This window comes from Felis catus, chromosome C2, assembly GCF_018350175.1.
Source record: "Felis catus isolate Fca126 chromosome C2, F.catus_Fca126_mat1.0, whole genome shotgun sequence".
In the NCBI taxonomy this organism is placed as follows: domain Eukaryota; kingdom Metazoa; phylum Chordata; class Mammalia; order Carnivora; family Felidae; genus Felis; species Felis catus.
The window spans coordinates 126,051,954-126,061,573 of record NC_058376.1 but is presented as its reverse complement, the minus strand read 5'-3'; the positions used below and the strand labels follow the sequence as shown (position 1 = coordinate 126,061,573).

The following is a 9,620-nucleotide window of genomic DNA, read 5'->3' as shown; positions in this document are numbered from 1 at the left end:
GAGGCATCGACTAGCTACTTTTAAACACAAACAGATGGGTGGAAATGGACCGAGGCTGCCTCCCTGCCCCCTTCCAGAAGACCACGTCATCCCAGCTGACGAGCGATTGCTTCAATCCTGCCGTCTCCAAGGGCGTGGGCTAAAGGGGTCCGGGGCAGGCAGTTTCCCGGCGCCTCGGACCCTCCCATCGCGCGGGTAGGGGAAGTCGCGCAGCTCAGGCACAAATCCTGGGCGTCCCGGCGGTCTTCAGCTCGGGCCCTGGCCGCGTTGGGGGAGGGGGAGTGGGCAGCAGAGAGCGCAGGCGCAGTGTCCGCACCGCGGCGCCCCTCTCCACGCCCCGCCTGGCGGCCTCAGCGGCCCTGGCCACGTTTTTTCCTGGCGAAGCGCGCGGCGGACACAGCCGTCCTAGAGGCTGGACTAGGCGCGCGGTAGCGGGCATCCCGGGCCGGAGCGCCGCGCGCCCCTTCTTCGCAGTGAAACGAAGGTAACCGGGCCCGGAGCCAGGCGGCAGCGGCAGATTTGCACCTTGACGCTGCCTGCCAGGCCGCCCCACCCGAAAGGAGTGAGAGCCGACCCCGAACCCCATACACCCACTTTTAGCCGTGGTACCTAGGGGGCAGAGCCCCTCTTTTGGGGTTGGGCGGGGCCCAGGGCGAGGCACCCCGCCCTCCTTCACAACCTTCGTATGGGGCTCTGTTGGACGTCAGAAAGGCCGCCGTCCCCTCACTGCTCTCCTGGAGAACCGGGACACCGGGTCAGCCGGGGTCAGCGTCAGCTAGGGCCCCTGAGCCCCCCGTGTTCTGCCACCGTCGCACCTATTGGGCCCTTCCACAACCTCCATGATAAAGGCTAGGGTAGTTGCTTTCCTCTGGCCCAGGAGCCCACCCAAGTGAGTCCCTGTGGCGTCATGAGATCAGTTTCAAACCCAAACTTTAAAAAATGCTGAATGGTTTTAGAAACAGCCAAGAATTGGTAGTTTTCTTTCTTCTCTTATGTGTGTGATTCTGGAATGCCAGTCCATATGGGTTGAAATTTTCGTGGAGAATAGATGGCTTGTAGAAATTTTTCCACAACGAAAGGCGAAGGCAAGGAGTAGTTGGAGGAAGGGCGGGCTATGGTCAGGTGTGCTGGCTAGAGGAGCAGGGCAAGTCCATTCAGCTTCCTCAGCTCCGGGGAGGGAACCACGAACCCTCCCTGACCGGCCTCTGGGCGCTGAAGAATTTCCACACTGCGCCCGTTTGGCCTCTTTTGAGAGGAGGAAGAGGATGGAAGGGTCGCGCGGTCCAGCCGGAAGGAGACTCGTGTTGGGGCGAGTGGGGCCCTGCATCTCCATCCAGGCTTTCGCGGGGTTTGGCGAAGAGCGAGACGGAAAGACTGCCTCCGGGTGACGATTGAGGGTCCGGAGATAGTGACGCACTGGGCGGAGTGGGCTGGGGGCGACTGGAGAGAGGCGGTTTCCGCTGGCAATTCTGCCTTAAAGGACTTTGATTGGCGTTGCCCGTGTCCTTGGTGCTGAAGTAAGTAAGTGCCTCAAGCGCCTTCGTTGGCTCACTTCTCGGGCTAGGGCTTCCTGTACCCTTGTACTCTGCACCTTTGCCAAAAATAGCCCATCTCCAAAGCAGGTGCCAGAGTGGAGCCTGGCCGACACTGAATCCCTTTGTAGATGGGTTAAATGCTGGTTTCCTGAAGATAAGGTGAAGGCAAATGTAGCTCCCTTTTGTGGATGCAGACAAAGAATTTGTGTAACAGGTTTGATTACTTACATGCAAGTACTCACGGCGACCTTAAACATGAACTCTCACGTATGCATCTGTAGGATTCAAGTATGTGTATATGCACGCAAATACAATGCACATGTAAATACACTTACTGTTTTCAATGCCATCGCACGCTGCAAGTTACACTTTTTTTCCCGAGCTTTTTTGTAATCCATCTTTGTTTTCTGACACCTCTGGTGTTTCTCAGCTCTGCAGAACCATTTTCATAATCATCTGTTCCAAAGTACAGAGCCTGTGGATTAAAGTTTTTGGTATTATGCTGAGCAATTAAGTGTTTATGCATATTTTAATTTGAAACAAAGACAGTCTAAAAAGATGTAAAGTTGATATACAAAAAATGTTCTTAAGGGAAGTTTAAAAAAAGAATTAATGAAAAATTTAATAGAGAACAATAGCTAGATAACATCTTATGGAAAGCTGTAATCTGAAGAAAATATGACTAAGATGTGTCATAATGCTGACAATTTCAAACATATTGGTGGTATATACTTTGTGGACTCAATAAAGATTATATAATGTATTTTTTAAAACATCAATATCTATGATTTTTCTCATAAAATGTATGCTTATTGTAAGATATTTAGGTAGTAGAGGAATGCATAAAACCAGAGAAACCACAGAAAACCACTGTAAACAGATTTTCTTTTAGGTGAACATACATGCATTTTAAATAGATCAATCTTCTGTTGGTTGCATTTGCATTATAAAATTTATCACCAATATCTTTCAAAACAATACATATAAAAACTAGGTCATCATTCTTAAGGGTTGTATAATATTGCACTATGTGGATAGAACATAATTTATTGATTTAAACAATGCCATAATTATGAATATTTATGTATTTCCAGTTTTCTGCTATTACAGACAGCTCTGCAAATAACATATTTGTTTTTTCTTTCTTTCTTTCTTTCTTTCTTTCTTTCTTTCTTTCTTTCTTTCTTTCTTTCTTTTCTCTCTTTTTTTAGAGAGAGAAAGCACAAGCGGGGAGAAGTACAGGGAGAGGGAAAGAAAGAATCTTAGGCAGGCACCAGGCCCAGCACAGAGCCTGACACCCACTGGGCTGGACTATGATGAGATCATGACCCGAGCCAAAATCAAGAGTCAGATGCTTAACTGACTGAGCTACTCAGGCACCTCTGCAAATAACATATTTGGTCAAACATTTGTGCACTTGTTTTGTTCTACTCTTAGAACAAATTCCTAGAAGTGAAATTGTCAGTTCAATGGGTAGGTACATTTTAAACACATTGATTTGTTCATTTATTTGTTCAGTAATTTCCTGTCTCCTCTTTTGTCTGTTTCATTCTTTATCATGTTCTCAGCATCTACAACAATGCTAGATATATAAGTATTCATGAAATATGTATTGGAAGAACACTATTTCCAGATTGTGCTACAGAAAGTGTGTATTAGTGTATATCACTATAAATACTGAATTAGAATGTTGGTATCCTCACACTATCACCAAAATTAGGTTATTAGGTTTTATCAATCTTTTAAAAGTATTTTCCAATTGGATAGGCCAAAAAGAACATATTTTCCATATGTTTGTATAGGTCATGCTTATTGTTTCTTCTGTGAGTTTCCAGCCTTATTTTTCTATTGGTGTGCTTGTATTTTTTCTTGTTTGTAGGAGCTCTTTGTATAATGAGGACTTTGTTACATACGTTGCAATTTTTTTCTTGATTTTTTATTTTTAAACTTTGTTTATGGTATTTAAGCTGCCATAGAAAATTTTAATTTTTATGTAGTCATATATATATATACACTATATATACACTATATATATATTATTTTCTTTTAATTTCTGGCATTTATATCAGTATTTCACTTTTCTGTATTAAAAGATAATCTGCCATATTTTATGGTTTTATAAAAGATTATATTTTAGACTCTAGGTTATACTTCCTTTTTAGTAAATTCATTGCTAAATGTAAAATTCTATTGACGATTGCTTTGTAAGAAGTAGTTCTGGGGCGCCTGGGCGGCTCAGTGGGTTAAGCGGCTGACTTCGGCCCAGGTCATGATCTCGCGGTCCGTGAGTTCGAGCCCCGCGTCAGGCTCTGTGCTGACAGCTCAGAGCCTGGAGCCTGTTTCAGTTTCTGTGTCTCCCTCTCTCTGGCCCTCCCCCATTCATGCTTTGTCTCTCTCTGTCTCAAAAATAAATAAACGCTAAAAAAAAAAAAATTAAAAAAAAAAGAAGTAGTTCTTTATTTTTAACTCACATATGCACATGTCCTCTATGAGGAGTAACATATTACTCAGTTTGAGCTCTTTAACATGATGTATTTAATTTCTAGATACTTAATGAAAGTGTTTTTCCTTAAAATGCTTTTTAGTCTGTATGATAATTATTATTATTATTATTACTATTTGAGAGAGAGAGACTGAGAGAGCAAGCCAGGGAGAGGGCCAAAGGGGGAAGAGAGAGAGAGAATCTTTTCTTTTTTTTTTTAAGTTTATTTATTTTGAGAGGGGCAGGGTTGCAGATAGAGGGAGAGAGAGAATACCAAACAGGCTGTCAGCGCACAGTCCAGTTCGGGGCTCATACTAATGAACCATGAAATCATGACCTAAGCCGAAATCAACAGACGCTTAACCAGCTGAGCCACCCAGGGGCCCTATGAGAGAGAATCCCACAACCCTGGGATCATGACCTGAGCTGAATGAAATCAAGAGTCAGACGCTTCTGCCCCTAGTCTGTAGTATTTAAAAACATTTTTTTTAATGTTTATTTATTTTTTAGGGGGCGCCTGGGTGGCTCAGTTGGTTAAGTGTCCAACTTCGGCTCAGGTCATGATCTCACAGCTTGTGAGTTCGAGCCCCGCGTCAGGCTCTGTGCTAACAGCTCAGAAACTGGAGCCTGCTTCGGACTCTGTGTGTCCCTCTCTCTCTGTCCCTCCCCTGCTTATGCTCTCTCTGTCTCTTTCTCTCTCTCTCAAGAATAAACATTAAAATAAAAATAAATAAATAAATAAATAAATAAATAAATAAATAAATAAATGTTTATTTATTTTTGAGAGACAGACAAAGAGCACTAGTGGGTGAGGAGGAGAGAGACACAGAATCCAAAGCAGACTGCAGGCTCTGAGCTGTCAGCACAGAACTCACAAATCATGAGATCATGACCTGACCCAAAGTCTGATGCTTAACTGACTGAACCCCCCAGGCGCCCCTGTAGTATTTTTAAACTGTTAGTATGCAATCTTTTTAAAAAGCAGTTATTCTTTTTGTATTTTGTTATTTGTATAAGAAGGAAAATATGACAAAGTCTACTTTTTAGCCAAATTAAGAATTGATGTCATTGAAATTCATAAGAATGTGCACACATAAGTTTGGTCAAATACCTTAAAAAATTTAAAAAAAATACTATTTTTTGGTATCTGTCATGGATCAAAATAACTTTTTCCAAAAAACAAAAGATTGGTTATTGGAGCATTGATGAGCTATTCTGTATTATTTTTTTCCTGGGATTTAAAAACCTTTTAGAACAGCAAAATGGGAATAATTTTATTGTTATTATGGAATAAATCCTAAGATGTAGCTGATTATAAAAAATGAGATCAACATCAGAATAGAAAATAAAACCCTCTAGTAAGACATTCTCCACAGGTAACTATGCATATTGGTTTGGAATAAAGACTTCCAGATTATTAAATTTATAAATAATGATACATTTCATTGAATGTAAGATGTTGTCAATTGTTTTTTTTAATTACAGTTATTTTGAATGTTTATTTATTTTTGAGAGAGAGAGACAGAGTTTGAGCAGGGGAGGGACAGAGAGAGGGAGACAGAGTCCGAAGCAGGATCCAGGCTTTGAGCTGTCAGCACAGAGCCCGACGCGGGGCTCGAACTCACGAACTGTTAGATCAGACCTGAGCCGAAGTTGGACACCTAACCAACTGAGCCACCCAGGTGCCCTAATGTTTATTTGTCTTTGAGAAAGAGAGAGAGAGAAAGAGACAGAGCATGAGTGGGGGAGGGGCAGAGAGAGAGAGGGAGACACAGAATCCAAAGCACGCTTCAGGCTCTGTGCTGTCGATACAGAGCCTGACGCAGGGCTTGAACTCATGAACCGGGAGATCATGACCTAGGCGAAGTCAGATGCTTAAGCCACTGAACCACTCAGGCGCCCCAAGATGCTGTCAATTGTAAGATGCATTTTAATTTTACGAATGTGAAAAAAATGTGCATGTTAAATTTGGTGTATCATAAATAGAATCATACTGTATCTATTTTTCTGGTATTTTTTCCACACAGCTATAGATATGTTCTTATCTGATACATGTAAGTATTGAATTAATCAACATCCTATTTAAGTGCAGATTATTTACAACTTTTGCATAATATCAATGCCATATTGAATATTCTTTTAATATACATCTGTGTAATGATATTCCTTCCTTAGGATAAATTCTTAAATGAAATTTATAGGCTAGAGAATTAATACTTTTGGCGCAAAATTAACATTTTGGTGCATATTGTCTATTCTCCAAAATTCTTATAACAATTTGCCCTGCAAAAAATAGTGCATGATGTTCTAGATTCTTCATTCACGCCAGAGATAATCAGCTTTTCCTATTTTCCTCACCTAAGAGGCAAAACAGGTATCTCACTCTTTTTTAAATTCTTGTTTTTCTTTTATAGAAATGTGCATATATGCATCTTTCCATATGTCTATTGGTTATGTGTATTTTTTTGTGTGAATTGCCTATTCATGGGCTTTGTGCAATTTTTTTTGAGTTTTTAAGAGCCCATCTTGTATGAAAGATGTTAACCCTTTGTTGCTATTGTTGTTTTTAATTAGTCATTTAAATTTTGTTATGGTTTTTTTTTTCATAGATGATTTAAATTTTCATGGAGTCAAACCAGTCCATTTTTTCTTTGTGATTTTTCACCTTGGTGTTACACTGAGAACACTATTCTAGTTCCCCAACTCAAGATTATAAAAATATTCTCTGGTGAGGGAAAGAGCACATTTAAATTTTCAAAGGAGTAGAACTTAGAACCATATTATATTTAGATATCACCAATTCTGTTTCTAGATAGGATTTATTAAGTTTTGTTTATTTGTGTTGGTAGATCTATCAATCGGCTGCAGCCAAGAGGTGGGTAGTTGTAAGTAGAGGGGCCAAACGACCTGAAGAGGGGCAATGGCCACACACTGGTTTCATTTAACTAATATGGTTAACATTTTTGCTTTACCTAATAGAAATGGGAGTTAGTGAATTCAGTCACAAGAGAAAATAGTATTTGGGAGACTGGCAGGGAGGTTGATTAATCATACCTTTTTCCATATTTTTACATAAATTAGAGTCTTTTCAAAGACACAAAATTAATGAGAAAATGTAAAGATGTAAATAATTCAACTATCAAATTTAAGTTTGATTGGAGTTTTTGTAAGGTTCACAATATTTTAATTCAGGTGTGAATAGCTGAATTCTCCAGTACCTTTTAACTTGGATAGCTTTGCTATCCATGCTTCAGACCTAGCTAATCTCAGCAGTTGTTGACCTATCTAGCAATCTGACAGTTTGTGGTTATCATGAGGATTAGACACACCTCCCACCCCCGATTATTAGATGCTTGAAGAGTCTTTGCCTCCTGGTGACCTGAGTAGAAATATAATTTTCCAGTTTGGCATTGGAATTTGTTGGTGAGGAAAAGAGGAAAAGATGATGTCATTAATCATACTCTAACTAACCAAGCCTTTTATTCTGAACACTTTTTTTAAGCTTATTTTTTTATAATACATTTTTAATTTTTTATTAAAAGTTTTTTAATGTTTCTATTTATTTCTTGAGAGACAGAGTGTGAGTGGGGGAGGGGCAGAGAGAGGGAGACACAGAATCCAAAGCAGGCTCCAGGGTCTGAGCTGTCGGCACAGAGCCTGACTTAGGGCTCAAACTCAGGAGCTATGAGATCATGACCTGAGCTGAAGTTGGACACTTAACTGACTGAGCCACCCAGGCACCCCTTTTCATGTTTATTTTATTTATTTATTTATTTATTTATTTATTTATTTATTTATTTATTTATTTATTCATTCATTCATTCATTCATTCATTCATTCATGTATTTATTTTGAGAGAGATAGGGAGAGGCAGATAAAGAAGGAGAATCCCAAACAGGCTCCAGGCTCAAACCCATGAAACTGTGAGATCATAACCCAAGCCAAAGGAAATCAAGAGTTGGACGCTGAACTGACTGAACCACACAGGTGCCCCTGAATGCTTTTAAGCACTTCATTGGCAGTGAGAGTCTTGTTTCATCTTCCTTGCTGAGGCCACCTTGCACTATGGATGGTATTTCTTAAACACTCTGATAAATCATAGTTCCAGGATGTTATGGGCCACTACTATATCTTCCTTCTTATTTCATGTTTCTCCTGCATTATTTTGATTGTAAAATCAGGCAAAGTACCCTTATTATCACCACACATTTTTTTTTTCCATCCTGCCCTTAGTAATGATTCTCTAAGTAACTAAAGTGTTACATCAACAGTCACTGTCTGCTGGCTCCTGGCTTAGGTATGGAAAGGAAAATGATGATCACTCTAGTATCTCTCCTTTCTTACTTTTCATCCATCTACCTTCTAGTCTAGACACAGGAAATAGCCTTCTATTTGGTAGGAAATGTCAGAGATAAGTTGAGGTCACAGTTTTTTTTTTTTTCTTCTGAGGACCAAAAGTTTATTTTGACCTATAAATTTTAAAATACATATATAATTTTAAAATTTTGGCTTATATACCATTACACAGGTTAGATTGTTTATTAATTTTGGTTTCTCTTACAGTCATTGCTGTAATAGAATTGTATGTGATCAATGGGCACTTAACACTATTTCATAGTTAAGATTATATAGGAACTTAATTCATATACCTGTCATCTTTACTAAAGTTCATTTAATCATTTTCTGACTGTATCAAAATCACTTGGTTTGTATCTCTTTACTTTTATCTAAGATCCCAAAATATTAGCAGGTTTACTGAACTTTGACTTTAACTTTAAGAACTTGTTGAAGGAACGAAGAAATATTAGGTGATTTCCCATTTATTTTGCCCTGGTCTCTGTGTAACTCTAGCTGAGCCATTGTTCTAAATGGGAGTGAGAATCCCAATGGTAAGGCTTCTGAGGGTGGTGGTGAACCAAAGCCAGATACTCACATTACTTCTTGGATTCCCTTAAATTAGGGTTAGGAGATAGAAGATAGAGTCAGGTTGCAGGAGTATGATTACTAAAGCTCAGCGCCACAACTAATCAGATCCAGTATTAGAAGTCTCTGTTAAGAGGGTGACTTTCTGCAAAGCAGGCCAGCTATGCCAGAGGACTCCCAACATTTGTTGAGTTCTTGGAACAGTAACACTTTATTGGTGATTATATAATTCATAAGTTACATATGCAACTCACAGCAATACCATACGGCAAGGACTCTAACAGAGTCCTGTAGAAAGTGTGTTTTCTTTTTAATTTTTTTTTTTTTTTTGAGAGAGAGAGTGTGAGCAAGGGAGAGGGGCAGAGGGGAGAGAGAGAGGGGGAATCCCAAGCAGGGTCCATGCTGAGCATGGAGTCCAACGCAGAGTTTGATCCCATGACTATGGGACCATGGACCTGAGCCCAAACCAAGAGTTGGATACTCAACCAACTGAGCTGCCCAGGTGCCCCCAGTAGAAAGTGTTTTTTTTTTTAATTTTTTAAAATGTTTATTAATTTTTGAGAGAGAGAACGCGCAAGCAGGGGAGGGACAAAGAGAGAAGGAGGCAGAATCCAAAGCAGGCTCCAGACTCTGAGCTGGCAGCACAGAGCCCGGCATGGGGCTGGAACCCACAAACCGTG

General features: G+C 40.2%; 1 protein-coding gene across 3 annotated transcripts in view; it reads left to right on the top strand.

Annotated features, from left to right (window-relative positions):
• The first annotated feature begins 353 nt into the window (after window positions 1-353).
• Window positions 354-9,620, top strand: part of SLC35G2 (solute carrier family 35 member G2) — a 45,263-nt gene continuing 35,996 nt past the window's right edge. The window contains exons 1-2 of one of the 3 annotated variants that reach the window (XR_006585474.1): window positions 374-484; window positions 2,747-2,803. The gene's annotated coding sequence lies outside the window, so the exon portion shown is untranslated. Of the gene's footprint in view, window positions 485-2,746; window positions 2,804-2,874; window positions 3,009-9,620 lie in introns of those variants that run through there. The other 2 variants (XM_003992071.6, XM_019810667.3) reach the window with 2 other exon arrangements.